Below are 14942 nucleotides of genomic sequence, written 5' to 3'. Positions count from 1 at the left end.
CTTAGTGGATGATCTGCGCCGGGAGCTAGACAGGGGGAGTGTGTCCCTGTTGGTGCTCCTGGACCTCTCAGCGGCCTTCGATACCGTCGACCACGGTATCCTTCTGGGGCGCCTTGCGGAAATGGGCCTTGGGGGCACTGCTTTGCAGTGGCTCCAGTCATTCCTGGAGGGCCGCACGCAGAAGGTGTTATTGGGGGACTCCTGTTCTACACCACAACCTTTGACTTGTGGGGTTCCACAGGGTTCCATACTGTCCCCCATGCTGTTTAATATCTACATGAAGCCGCTGGGTGAGATCATCCAGAGTTTCGGGGTGCGGTGTCATCTGTACGCAGATGATGTCCAACTCTGTCACTCCTTTCCACCTGCTACTAAGGAGGCTGTCGAGGTCCTGAACCGGTGCCTGGCCGCTGTAACGGTCTGGATGAGGGCGAACAAACTGAAATTAAATCCAGACAAGACAGAGGTACTCCTGGTCAGTCGCAAGGCCGAACGGGGTATAGGGTTACAGCCTGTGCTGGATGGGGTCGCACTCCCCTTGAAGGCGCAGGTTCGCAGCTTGGGTGTGACCCTGGACTCATCGTTGAGCCTGGATCCCCAGGTTTCAGCGGTGACCAGGGGAGCATTTGCACAGCTCAGGCTCGTGCGCCAGCTGCGCCCGTATCTCGGGAAGTCTGACTTGGCCACGGTGGTACACGCTCTGGTCACATCCCGCCTTGACTACTGCAACGCTCTCTACGTGGGGCTGCCCTTGAAGACGGCCCGGAAGCTTCAGCTGGTTCAGCGCGCGGCAGCCATGTGACTAACTGGAGCGGGAGGCAGGGAGCACACAACGCCCTTGTTGTCCCAGCTCCACTGGCTGCCGATTTGCTACCGGACCCAATTTAAGGTGCTGGTTTTGGCCTACAAAGCCCTAAACGGCTCCGGCCCAAAATACCTTTCGGACCGCATCTTGGCCTACGAGCCCACGAGGACCTTGAGATCGTCTGGGGAGGCCCTTCTCTCGATCCCGCCTGCCTCACAGGCACGTCTGGCGGGGACGAGGGAGAGGGCCTTCTCGGTGGTGCCCCCCCGGCTGTGGAACACTCTCCCTGCAGACATCAGACAGGCGCCCTCCCTTATGTCCTTCCGAAAAAGCCTTAAGACATGGCTGTTCGAGAAGGCATTTAATTAAGTGCTATAAAAATGTGGTAAAGACGACTGGAAAGGAACAAGGAATATGAGATTGGTTATGATTCCACTATGAGACGAAGCGGATTTTTAGTGTAATTTTGTAATTGTTGTATTGTTAATATGTTGTTGTAATTGCCTCTTTGTAAATTGCCTTTTTATATGTGTTGTACACCGCCATGAGTCGCCCTAAAGGGCTGAGAATGGCGGTTAATAAATGCATCAAATAAATAAATAAATAAATAAATGAAGTTACCATGGTGTTGCCCTGGAGGACTTTGAAAATTCCTAGAGAAGCATCCTCCCTAGGAATTTGCTGGCCTTCCAATGTGTCTATGGTAACTCTGGCAGAAGCATGCCATAGAATTGCACAGAGGGCTTAGAAAATTTGTTGGACATAGGTTGGTGGAATTGTAGATACTAGCCTGCATGTCCAGAAATCATATTGTATTTGTTTCCTGGCTGACAAATGGATTTACTGCTCCACTGAAATCGAAGCCCACATGTACAAAGGGATTGGGATGTTGTTACAAAGCACTGCTACCCCCACCCTAATAAAAAGGGATTTATAGTTCACCATGAAATGGATGTATAGTTTTCCAAGGGCAAGGGGCCAGAATGAATTGCAACGGCATCCTTTCCTCTATATGAAGTCTTCTCCAACCCGTCAGGGACTAGCAGCGGACCACACTCCCCATGAAATCTATTTTTCCCATTTATACTTTTTAGCCCAACTCTTTAACCTAGGCTGATCTGCATCAGCGCATGTTTGAAGGGAATTGGGACTCCTTAAATGTGTACTGCATGTTTAAGGGTAGTCAGGATTCCCCAAATGTGTGCTCCATGATTGAGTGCAGATCGAATGGAGCTGGGTCCACCCGAGAGCTTCTCTCATGGACACCAGGAATCTTTAACAGGCACCCGAGTCCTGACATTGTCCTGATGGAACAGAGCCAACCCTGCCTCCCCAATTGGGGCTAGTCCACACCAGCACTTGTCTCATGAACCTTGGTCTCTCCAGCGAAACAAGCTATCCAGTTTACCAGAATGAAACATAATTCTTATGATCTCCATGGATTTCATCACACTCTCTTTCCTTATGTCTCCATCTTTCTATTTTGTCTCTCTGAACCTCCAAATGTGCACAGGGAGCCAGATAATAAAAAAGAAAAAGGAAATAACTCTTCTAACTACCACAGTGCAGCCATTTAAAACCCTGCTTTTCACTTCCTTTCCTTGACTATGAATTTGTGCTTGATTATATTTTTATTCTTATCCTTATTTCATTTTATTCCTATAAATACTTTAAATAAAAGGCAAACTTCAATGAACTATTTCAACTTCTGCCTGACCCTTTAGCAGAGTCCACATTTCTGGAATTTCTCTCCATTCCCAATAGACACCCTGACACTTGACCATTGTTTGTTCAGTTTGGAAACAGGCATAAGGACTTGTAACCCATTGTTTCCAACATCCTGGACTTGACATTTGCATAATCCCATTATTGTTTCATTTCATTGTTTCCCAAATGGCCATGTTCTGATGTTTCTCCTGAACTCACAACCTCTGAGGATAGATGCAGGTGAATCATCAGGAGGGAATGCTTCTAGAACATACAGCCTGAAACACCTACAACAACCCAATAAACATAATACTTTATTTGTAACCCACCCTATCTCCCCAGGGGGAAACAGGGCGGTTTCCAGAAGAAAAGTGACAAATATTCAGTGCCAAAGTGAGCAACAAAACAAATCAAAACAACAAATAAATAGCATCAATATAAGCTTAAAAACTTAAACGACAACTAAAAATCATTAAAAACACATTAACCTCGTAATACACATTTACATCAATATGATCTAAATAATTAAAGTGCATTAAAAGTCTAAAATGATGTGTGATGTTATATAAAATAATGTGATGACAGGTTAGGGAGTGTTGGTGCACTGGGAGAGGCATCTACCAAAGATCATATGAAATTATATGCCCCACCTTTCAAGTGGTAGGAGTTTTATTTGTGGACAGTTCATTGTTTCAAATCAGGTACATCATCTTGAAACAACCTGTACTAGAATAGCAAGGTGAAAAACAGTTATAGCTAATGTTCTGAAGTATAATGCTTGTGGTCATACTATGTTTTGAATGCCAAAATGCCTTGAAAAATGCATTTTTCTGATCAGATTCCATTACATTGTAGCCGAGTGGTCCATTAAATCAATCGTTGGATGATGAGTCAACATGTAAATTCAATGGGTCTACTCTGATTAGGATTAAAAAGGATTAGGACTGTGTGTATTATTCTCGAACATTTCCCAACATTTTTTTTTATAATGGACTGTGAGCAGTTCCTGCTTCTAGAGAACCCTGTGAATTAATTAGAAAGCTATATTCTCACAAATCAACAGACACTATATGCTTTTGCTGCATTAAAAAAGTCACTATGAAAATTATCTTTGTAAAAGCCTTGCTCTGGCACTTTCCATCTCCTGCCCCTTTTGCTGAGTAAGCCAATGTGAAAATGGGACCTGGTTCTGTGTGCAACAAGCTGAAATGAGTTGTTTTTTCTGCCACTGATTTCCCTTTTTGTGAGCAATCCCTAGTGGGCTGACAGCATGAAATGGGAATTTATGATTCCTCATCTGTTTTCTATTTTATTCCTGCCTGTTCTCATGGTGAATTGTTTTCATCTTGAATTGTCTGGGATTTTTAGAGAGCCCTTCTCACTGTTCAAATCCTCAGGCCTCTGGGAGTGAAACTAGGATCAGGCAAAGGCTTCATGTCTTAGTCACATGGAGACTAACAAGAGATAAGAACATTTGACTAAAGTGGGAAGAAAGTGAAACAGCTGCACTAGGACATTGAATTTTTTTTCTAACACACAAAAACCAAAGTAAGAGCTGTGATTCAGATACATACCCTCCAACCATCTTGCTTTGCCTCATCTCTTGGGTTTCATCTGTGAAATGTTGAATGGTTTGTCGCTAAAAAAGAGAATCTGCAAGTGAGAACAAAATAGAAGAAGACAACCTTGTGTATTTTATGGAGTTTTGAAATCATGTGAATATAGGTTGAGTATTCAATATTATTCAAAATGCTTGCTACTAGGAGTGTTTTGGATTTCAGATTTTGGAATACCTATGTTGGCTTATATATACATAATGAGATATTCTTGCAAAGAATCATAGAATCATAGAGTTGGAAGAGACCTCATGGAGCATCCAGTCTAACCCTCTGCCTAGAAGCAGGAATATTGCATTCAAAGCACCCCTGACAGATGGCCATCCTGCCTCTGTTTAAAAGCTTCCAAAGAAGGAGACCCCACCATACTCCGGGGCAGAGAGTTCCACTGCTGAACGGCTCTCACAGTCAGGAAGTTCTTCCTAATGTTCCTTTCTTGAAGTTTGAAGTCATTGTTCCGTGTCCTAGTCTCCAGGGAAGCAGAAAACAAGCTTGCTCCCTCCTCCCTGTGACTATCTCTCACATATTTATACATGGCTATCATATCTCCTCTCAGCCTTCTTTTCTTTAGGCTAAACATGTCCAGCTCTTTAAGCTGCTCTTCATAGGGCTTGTTCTCCAGACCCTTGATCATTTTAGTCGTTCTCCTCTAGAGACATTCCAGCTTGTCAATATCTCTCTTCAATTGTGGTGCCCAGAATTGGACACAACATTCCAGGTGTGATCTAACCAAGGCAGAATAGAGGGGTAGCATTACTTTTCTATATCGATTACTTCCCTAGAAGCTAGTCAAATGTTGGCTGGTCAGTGCTACCGTTAGATGGATTGGGAATTTGTTAACTGGCCAAATCAGAAGGATGTTCATCAATGGCTCCTCTTCATCCTGGAAAGAAGTGACTACTGGGCTGCCACAGGGTTCTGTCCAGTGCCCAGTTGTGTTCAGCATCTCTATCAATGACTTGTATGAAGGTTTAGAAGGAGTACTTATCAAGTTTGCAGATGACATCAAATTGGGAGAGATAGCTAATACTCCAGAGGACAGTATCAGAATCCAGAATGACCTTGACAGAAAGCTTGGCCAATACTAACAAACTACATTTCAACAGGGAGAAATTTACATGTTGGCAATAAAAATGAAATGCACATATATAGGATGGGGGACATCTGGCTTGAAAACTTTACACGTGAAAGGGATTTAGGAGTCTTAGTAGACCACAAGCAGAACATGAGCCAACAGTGTGAAGCAACTAAAAAGGCAAATGCAATTCTAGGCTGCATCAATTGAAAGGTAATGTCTAGATTGAGGGAAGTTATAACTCCACTCTATTTTGCTTTGGTCAGATTCACCTGTAAACCATTGGCATCTGAAGCTGTGAGAAGGGGAGTTTTCCTTTGTTGTATCTCAATAAAAAATGAATCTTTGTAAACTGAAGAGGTGGAGAAGCATGGAAGGAAGTTATGAAGGAAAGAACTACAACAAGATAGCTACTAATGATAGTCTTTAAACTCACAAATATAATAAAGATGCACTTTATGCATGAGTGTAGGCATAGCCCACTTACATTGTCTTTCACAAAATTACCATAAATAAAAACATTTTTGCTGGTAACATGTTTTGTCATAGAATGAAGCATGCATTTATTTTACTAAATCCAAATATTTTAATAAGACCATTAGTCCCAGGACTCTGTCTAATAATAAATGGCTGTGTTTTTATTGCATGTGAGGTTAGCAAAAATGCTGAAGCTTACTTCCTTGCTGGGAGGAAGTGGACAATAGTATTTCAGATTTCGTGGTTCCTTCAGATGCTTTTCTATCACTAGCTGAGAACATTCCCATGAAAATATGCTGTGTAAGTATTGCTCAAGGGTGTAGCTAAATGTGTGCTAGGGGGAGGGGGGAGGACCTTGTACCCTAAAATAACAATTCTGCCACTCCCCTTAAAATTTTCTTTCAGTTCCCAAATTTCTAGCAGTAATTTAAAAATTTAGTTGACTATTTCAGTGACAGAAGTTAAAGCATCCAAAGAAAACAGAATGGGAACAGTTCCCAAAGGCATGTGAATATACCAAATAGAAAAAAGGCTAGGTATGAACAATTTTCAGCATCTCATTCTTGAATAATGCTGGAAATTTAAAGACCAGAGGAAAATGTAATTTAGGAGTAGAATTTATTGGGGGGAAGCTAATACCCTCTTGTAGCTACGGATGTGAGGGCGATCTGGCTGTGACATCTCTCACCCCATTGATCAGGGTTGAGTTGGCTGATCTGCTGGTTAGGTGGGTGTCCCCTTCCTCCCTCACCACTCCATGTGTGTCCCTCCCGAAGCTGTGCGCTCGGTGTAAGAGGACAACGTCTCAGGTATAGGAGTGTACCAAGGTCTCCAGTCTTCGGTCCCGGGTATACGATAGTTTACCCACTTTTTACATTAAAAATTGTTCTGCTTTACAGGACATTGAAAGTCTATTCTTATTGTGCCCCACAAACAAACAAAAAGTGTAACTTTATAAAACATGAGTGAAAAACTTCAGATTTTATTGTCATCAGTGAAGCACCAAGAAACACTATGGGTTTCATCACATGAAGTCGACAGTGGGGAGATTCATCAGGCAGTGTGACAAATCTGATGAGCAGTGGGGGAATCTGTTGCCCTGCATCACCCACAGTGATGCCTTCCTCATCATATATGAGATAGCATTGTTGCCTGGTTTCCCCCGCACTTGTGCCAATGCTGGCAATGAGGACACTGTCTTCTCCTTGCCTCTTCCTAGGATGCATTCAACATAGTTCAGGTAGGGAGCCCTGCCAGAAGTAGCTCTGCATCGTTTGATAAGATCCAGTGGGCTCCTTCTCCAAACTGTGCTGGATGCATTCTACAACAGGTAAAAAAGCCCATGTGATGAATTGGTATATCCCATACCCATAAAATCTGCAGGAATGAATATTCCTGTTTATGTGTGATTTTAAACAAATAGCTGAATAACTTCAAAATAACAATTGAAATATGTTTGGGTGCTCATGATAAAGAATGAAAGAACTTTTAAAAACCAGAGTTGAAATGTTTAATACGTATAACTACCAGCTTTTAATACTTCATTGGTGTAGCATCTATACATTATCCTATGCATTATGGTAAAACTGATTCACAAAAAAACATGAAGGGAGGAAATTATTGAAAAAATTAAATACATCAACAGTCATTGCTTGATATTTAAAAATACAATTCAGCAGTTTGTTTTTAATTTTTTTTACAATAACCTTTTATTTTAAGATTGTAATATACCCACCATATAAATTACAAACTTATACATATATACATACATAGACAACCCACCACCCACAGTACAATTATTCCTCAACCCACCCCCAGTGCTACCCACCACCTTGGCTTCCGTCACTGATTCCCACAGAGTTTATGTACATTTTATTTAACCCTCTATACTTCTAGCTCAATAATTTCCTCTTGTTTTTATTTCATAAGATCTCCTGTCAAATATGCTAAAGCCAGCTTCCAGTTTCTTTCAAAAGTTTCATGATTGTCATATTTCAAATTGCTAGAAATCTTAGCCATCTGTGTGTAATCCCACAGTTTATTCTTCCAGTTTTTAATGATTAATATTTTTTCCCTTTCAGCCATTTCAATGTAACAAAATAAAATAGAAATTAATGTCAGTACCAACCCCAAATCACTAACAGTTAATGATCAATGACATTAATTAGGACCATGTTTCTTCTAGCACAGACTTCCCATCTTCTGGTCAGGAACCACAGTGATCAGCCTGTGTTTTCTCTCTGTAAATATGAATGCTGTTTCCCCCTTTCTGTTTCAAGTTATACTTGCTCAAGTTATGTGCTGGCCCTCCTCCATTCCCATTTATTTTAGTGGGGATAATTCCTCATCTAGAGGGACACATTGTGACCATTTTGGGCAAAGTTGAATTACTTGGATGAGCGTTGTATGTAAAGGAGCTCTGCACAGCGGTATAGTGAAGGGAAGGCAAACATAAATTTGGATCTATTTTGCAGGAAGGTTAGCGGTTGGCAGATATCATCTGCCAATCTCTGTTAACTTCATTGTTGTAGTCCTCACAGTTGTTGTGTGTGTATGTGTGAGTGCGAAAAAGACAGGAAGAAAGAGAGAAGAATGTTTTTCCAAAGCAGCAATATATTGCTGTAGCAGGATTGACTAGGGCCTGAGAAAGAGAAAGGAAACAATGGCTTGAATTCAATTGGCACTTCTAATTAAAGCAGAACTACTGAATCAATGGGGCCTGTAGAATTGCAAAATATTTTAGAGTAGCTTTGATTTGTGTGAAAACCAGGAGCCATTATGTTTACAAAAACCTGTTCTTTGTAGAGCTGAATACAAGTGTATTAATTTTGAAAAAAAGGACCAAGATCCAATTATATATGGTGGTTGTCACAATTTCAACTCTCTTTCCTCCCTTCTCTTGTTGCAGTCCTCTGAGGTGCCAAAAATGTGTTCTGGGGTATTCGATGAGATGTCCAGTTTTGAAATAAGTAAGGAGGTCCTGAAGATATATAGCAATGAATCCTGCTCAGGGCATGCCCCCCCCCCCCCCAATAAACACTTTCCCGGGTATTGGGCAAAGAAATTCCTTGAGAATCTTGCGCTGTTTGGGGACATCTTGGCCTCATTCCTGATTGTTTTTCCCAGCTATAATAGACCCATTGAATCCATTGTTGAATTGTGAGTCAACACATAGGAACGTCCCATTCATTCAGTGATTCCACTTTAATTAGAACTGCCAATTGGACTCAGGCCATTGCAGCCCTCTCTTTCCCTTTTCTCATGCCCTGCTGAGTCCGCTTCCTTCCGTAAGACAGGGAAGGAAGATGGCTGATGTATTCTAGGTGTGTTTATATATGCCCTCTTGGGTCGTTCTGCCTATATGTGGCTGCTGTGATACACTATCCGCCCCTCATATGTTTATTCAAAAATCAGTTCCATATGATTCAATAGCCTTGGTTTTTAAAAAAATGTGTAGCTTCTTAATCAGGTACCAATAAATTGTAAACACTCCATATAAATGTAAAAAACTTTGCCAGCCATCCTTGAAGACTTAAAAAGGACATAGGATGAGAGATGGAGACAAGGGAAGCATCTACGCTGTAGATGTAATGCACTATTTTAACTGTCATGGCTCAATTGTGAAATCCTGGGATTTGTAGTTTGGTGAGGCACCACACTCTTTGGCAGACAAGGCTACAGATCTTGTAAAACTCCATCTCCCATGTTTCCATAGCATTGTGTCATGGAAGTCAATGTGGTAACAAACTGCATTCATTTTTTATGTAAATGTACATGGACTGGCCATGTTGCCTAATCACCATCTCCCAAAGCAGTTTCTATATTCTCAACTCAAGAACAGGAAACATAATGTTGGTGGATAGGAAAAGAGATTTAAAGATGGGCTTAAAGCCAGCCTTAAAAACTGTGGCATAGACCCCGAGAACTGGGAAGCCCTGGCCCTTGAGTGCTCTAACTGGAGGTCAGCTGTAACCAGCACTGCTGCAGAATTTGAAGAGGCATGAATGGAGGGCGAAAGGGAGAAACATGCCAAGAGGAAGATGTGTCAAGCCAATCCTGATTGGGACCACCTTTCACCTGGAAACTGATGTCCTCACTGCGGGAGAACATGCGGATCAAGAATAGGGTGCCAAAGCCACTTACGTACCCATCGCCAAGACAGAACACCATCATCCTCGGGCTATGAGGGATTGCCTAAGAAGTCAATATAGGAAGTTTTTTTTTTACTAGAGACATAAAAGCTCTATAATCTAATAACCCTTTAGTTAAATAGCCTGCTTGAAATCCTTACCTATTACACTGGATTAGATACAATGTTTGCAGGCAAAAAATCAGTATTTTAAAAAGATAACAAAACAGTTAGAGGAAAGAATGACCCCCATCCAGTATTTTGTATATTTCGGTCTTGGTTTACGTAGGATCAGATCCAATACTGGATTCCATTGCTTCTGCCAGAATCAGCAATCTCTACTCTTTCATTGCTTCTGTATTGCTTAGAAACACCCTAGAACAGGTTTTTGGCAACATAGAAGGAGCAACAGGAGGAGAAGAAAGTTCTGATTCTGCAGGTCCTGACTACAAAAGTATGCATTACATCTTGGCTATATTTTGTGTATACAATTTTCTTCTCCTCTTGTGTGCATTTTTATGGATGCTTATGGATCTGGCGATCAACTTGTTTAGATGTGTGCCCTTGCGGAGCACCTACGTTCCTTAAATGTGCCACCATGCTACTGGCTCAAAATTTGCATTTGTCCCATCTTACTTTTAGCTAATTGTGGGAGTTATTGAAATATATTTTAGTTAATATTCTAACCCTTAGTCTTGCAGTGGAAACATTTTTAAAAATAATTCTGGCTGACTTCTGTAAAGCCTGATGCCAAAAGGGATTTATGACTGGCAAATATGCCCATGCCAAGAAAGTAGGTATTTACAGAATCCTTTACAAAAATATCTTATGTTGCAGTTATTTATTATTTCCACTGGCATCCAGGAGAACATCTGCTAGATTCCAACGGCAGGCCAAATTTCTGCTTGTCCGTTAACATTAGTATAGCTGTATTTTTTGGTTTGTTTTTAAGTTCTGTTTTGCACGTATTGCATCCAATATTGATCCCAGAAGAAAAAAGGGCAGATGCTGGTAAATGTCACATTCAAGTGAATCATTCTAATAATTGTAATGTTGTGCCATTTGCCCTAAAATGATCTGCAGGAAGCAAACTCATACAGTTGGACTTTGGCATATAGTTGTGGGCCAACTTAGTAGAGATGGAAAAAGTATTCGCCATTACATTTTCTTGGTTTAAATAGGAGTTTACCAAATACAGCCAGGAAGAATAGTATATTTGTGAGAATTTATCTTAGTTTGCTCTCAGTATTTGCAGACCCTGGGGTATTTGGGGGAAATTATACTGCAGATAAATTATTAGGTTTTCCTTGAAAAATGGGAATGGGGGTGAGGTAGTAAATGTTTTGTATTTAAAATATTGTTCTAGATAATTATGTGGTTGTATGTGCCCCCAGTGGCGCAGTGGGTTAAAGTGCTGAGCAGCTGAGCTTGTTGACCGAAAGGTCTCAGGTTTGAATGTGGGAAGCAGCATGAGCTTCTGTTGTCAGCCCTAGCTACTGCCAACCTACCAGTTCAAAAACATGCAAATGTGAGTAGATCAATGGGTACCGCTCCGGTGGGAAGGTAACGGCGGTCCATGCAGTCATGCCGGCCACATGATATTGGAGGTGACTGCGGACAATGCCGGCTCTTCAGCTTAGAAATGGAGATGAGCGCCACACCCCAGAGTCAGACACGACTGGACTTCATGCCAGGGGAAAACCTTTATCTTTTTATGTGCTCACGAAACCGCATTGAGTCGCCTGTTAAGGGCTGAAAAATGCGGTATAAAAATGAAGCAAATAAATAAATAAATAAATAAAAATTGCTGTAAACGCAGCTGTCTTGCATTTAAAAAATCCCAAAATCAGCTATCTGTGCAACAATAGAAGGAAAAGGCCAGGGTCTCGATATCAATGATTGGAAAGCTGATTCTGCTGTTTCTTCATGTTAGCTACCAGAGGTAGAACTTTCATTCCTTCAATGGCAGGGTTAATCCTGTTTATGCTTCAGTGAGACTTCAATTTTTATTTGATGCCTTTAATACATGGACAACAGCAATGCACATTGTTACATTGCTTTGTTGGACTCTGTGCACAAAAATGTATGAAATGGAAAAATTCTGAACATGTTGGTTGGATTATCTTGCATTATCCTCATAGAGAGCGGAGCACTGTTTTGTTTTTGGATATCCACTGTTTGCTGCGAAGTGGTTTGGGCAGCTATCTAAAGATTGATATTTAAATCCGAAAAAGAAAGCAACTATAGTACTCTTAGAATGAAATAAACTGATTTGCTTACACGGTAACACTAGACTCAATTTTCCTTCTTCCTTTTTGTGGGGATGTAGTGTTTCCTTGCAAATATTCATTTTCTATATGAATATTTCCCCAGTACTATGATAGTTAAATCATTCACTTTCATTGTGTTAGACTGCAGTGAGATAAACATTTTGACAAACTGCATTAGTTATTGGACAGTAGCTATTGGACAGTCTCCACCCTTGGTGGAGCAAATTTTTGAGCAAATTCTGGATGGCCATATGTTAGGAGTGCTTTGATATACGAAATGGTTAGCAAACATTGTATGTGTGTTTGTTAAGAGCCACTAGTTATCTAGCTCTTTAAGAAACACTGTAAATGTCAACCTTCCATATGTGGTCTATTCTAATGTAGTAAGACCAGTGAGAATCTTCAGTGCTATTAATATTGAGCACAAGATATGCATATTCAACATCTTAACTGATCTACATCTTAACTGATCCTCTCCTGAGGAATCTGTACAAGGACCAAGTAGCAACAGTAAGAACTGACCACGGAACAACAGACTGGTTCAAGATTGGGAAAGGCATACGGCAAGGCTGCATACTCTCACCCAACCTTTTTAACTTGTATGCAAAACACATCATGTGATGTGCGGGGCTTGATGAATGCAAAGCTGGGGTGAAAATTGCTGGAAGAAACATTAACAACCTCAGATATGCAGATGACACCACTCTGATGGCCGAAAGTGAGGAGGAGCTGAGGAGCCTTCTAATCAAGGTGAAAGAAGAAAGCGCAAAAGCTGGGTTGCAGCTAAACGTCAAAAAAACCAAGATTATGGCAACAAGAATGATTGACAACTGGAAAATAGAGGGAGAAAATGTGGAGGCCGTGACAGACTTTGTATTTCTAGGTGCAAAGATTACTGCAGATGCAGACTGTGGCCAGGAAATCAGAAGACGCTTACTTCTTGGGAGGAGAGCAATGTCCAGTCTCGATAAAATAGTAAAGAGTAGAGACATCAGACTGGCAACAAAGATCCGCCTAGTCAAAGCCATGGTATTCCCTGTAGTCACCTACGGATGTGAGAGCTGGACCTTAGGGAAGACTGAGCGAAGGAAGATAGATACTTTTGAACTGTGGTGTTGGAGGAAAGTTCTGAGAGTGCCTTGGACTGCGAGAAGATCCAACCAGTCCATCCTCCAGGAAATAAAGCCCGACTGCTCATTGGAGGGAAGGATACTAGAGACATAGTTGAAGTACTTTGGCCACATCATGAGGAGACAGCAAAGCCTGGAGAAGACAATTATGCTGGGGAAAGTGGAAGGTAAAAGGAAGAGGGGCCAACCAAGGGCAAGATGGATGGATGGCATCCTTGAAGTGACTGGACTGACCTTGAAGGGGGTGGTGACGGCCGACAGGGAGCTCTGGTGTGGGCTGGTCCATGAGGTCACGAAGAGTCCGAGACGACTGAACGAATGAACAACAACAAAAACTGATCTATAAATTAAAATATGGGTGGAGAACACATTATCAGTGTAAATCCTATATATGTCAACTCAAAGTTGATCTCTACTTAGTATAATGGGACCTTCTCCCAGTTTAACATTCCAGGGACTGTTTTATTCATACATACAACTTTAATAAATCATCTGAATTGCTCTTACCATTCCAAAAACGCTTCTATACAAATCAGCCCTACCTGATCTATATTTCTGTTTCTATTATTGAGAGTCATCAATAATTATTAGTAGGAACTTTTTGTTTTGTTTTGTTTTAAGTTACTCCTGACTTTTAACCTTTGTTGCGGTCTCAGAAAACATTTATCAGAGCATTTCTCCAAATGATATGTTTGCATCAATAGATCATATAGTGTATTTTTATTGTAATGTAATGTAATATAGCTACCATCTGCCCCACCCCCACCCCTTTAAAAAAAGGAAGGAAGGAAGGAAAATGACAAAAACATCTTCATGATCTGGAAGCAATTCCATCTTTTCAAGAATGCAAATGTAAGGGCTTTCTTTTTGCCGTAGTTTGTTCTCGCTCTCAGTCCTATTGTAATGTCAGTCCTCTCTAAGAAAGACAAGGAAAAGAATGAGAAGTTCACTATCGACCAAGGTGCATCTGTGTTAATACAAAAGGAGAGATCACACTGAGGGGAAATGTGAAGAAAAGAATGTCTTTTCGTTTACATTAAATTTGTAGTCTGAATGAAGAGATAGTGCAGAATATTATTAGAAGGACTTGTGCAGTATATTCTGGAGAAGACATCTTTATTTGTGCCTTGGGCATTTCTCTCCCTCCTTGCTTTTTCCACAGAAGGAGTTATTGCACATGTGATAATAACATTGTAAAACCACTAGACTGTTCTAACTTCATCTATGTGTGGAAGAAGGCGGGAGGAGGCATATGTGTGGCATGTAAGATGTTAGAAGTATTGTAAAATGTGCAAAATTATATTGTTCATTGTATGTATTTGGTTATATTTGTGTAAGTAAGTTTGTGCCTTTAACTGCTGAAATGCTTGTGTTTTGGGTTTGGTCAATTGGGTGCAGGTGGATCTAATTACTGTTTGTTATAATGGTTTGCATCTGCCTGCAGTCTTTGGGGTCTCTGGGGTCTTGGTCTAGGTCCTGGATTTGCTTGGAGGTTTTTTGTTTAAGGGTCTGATGTTTGATTTCTGAGTTTCCACTATGAAGCTTTAATAAAGCAAGCTTCTGCTGAAGAATTGTTATTTTTTATTTGAAATTATAACTCTGCTGACAGGTTATGGGCCCAGAACGCTGCATAATCCATGTGTCTGAGGTGATGTTTGTTTTTGAAATATGTGGTGGAACATTAAGAAGTTTTTTGAAGGCATTTTTGAGTCTTCTGCTCCTGGCTGCTTTGG

The sequence above is a fragment of the Anolis sagrei genome, chromosome 4 (assembly GCF_037176765.1).
Source record: "Anolis sagrei isolate rAnoSag1 chromosome 4, rAnoSag1.mat, whole genome shotgun sequence".
Classification (NCBI taxonomy): domain Eukaryota; kingdom Metazoa; phylum Chordata; class Lepidosauria; order Squamata; family Dactyloidae; genus Anolis; species Anolis sagrei.
Note: the sequence above shows the minus strand (reverse complement) of the source record.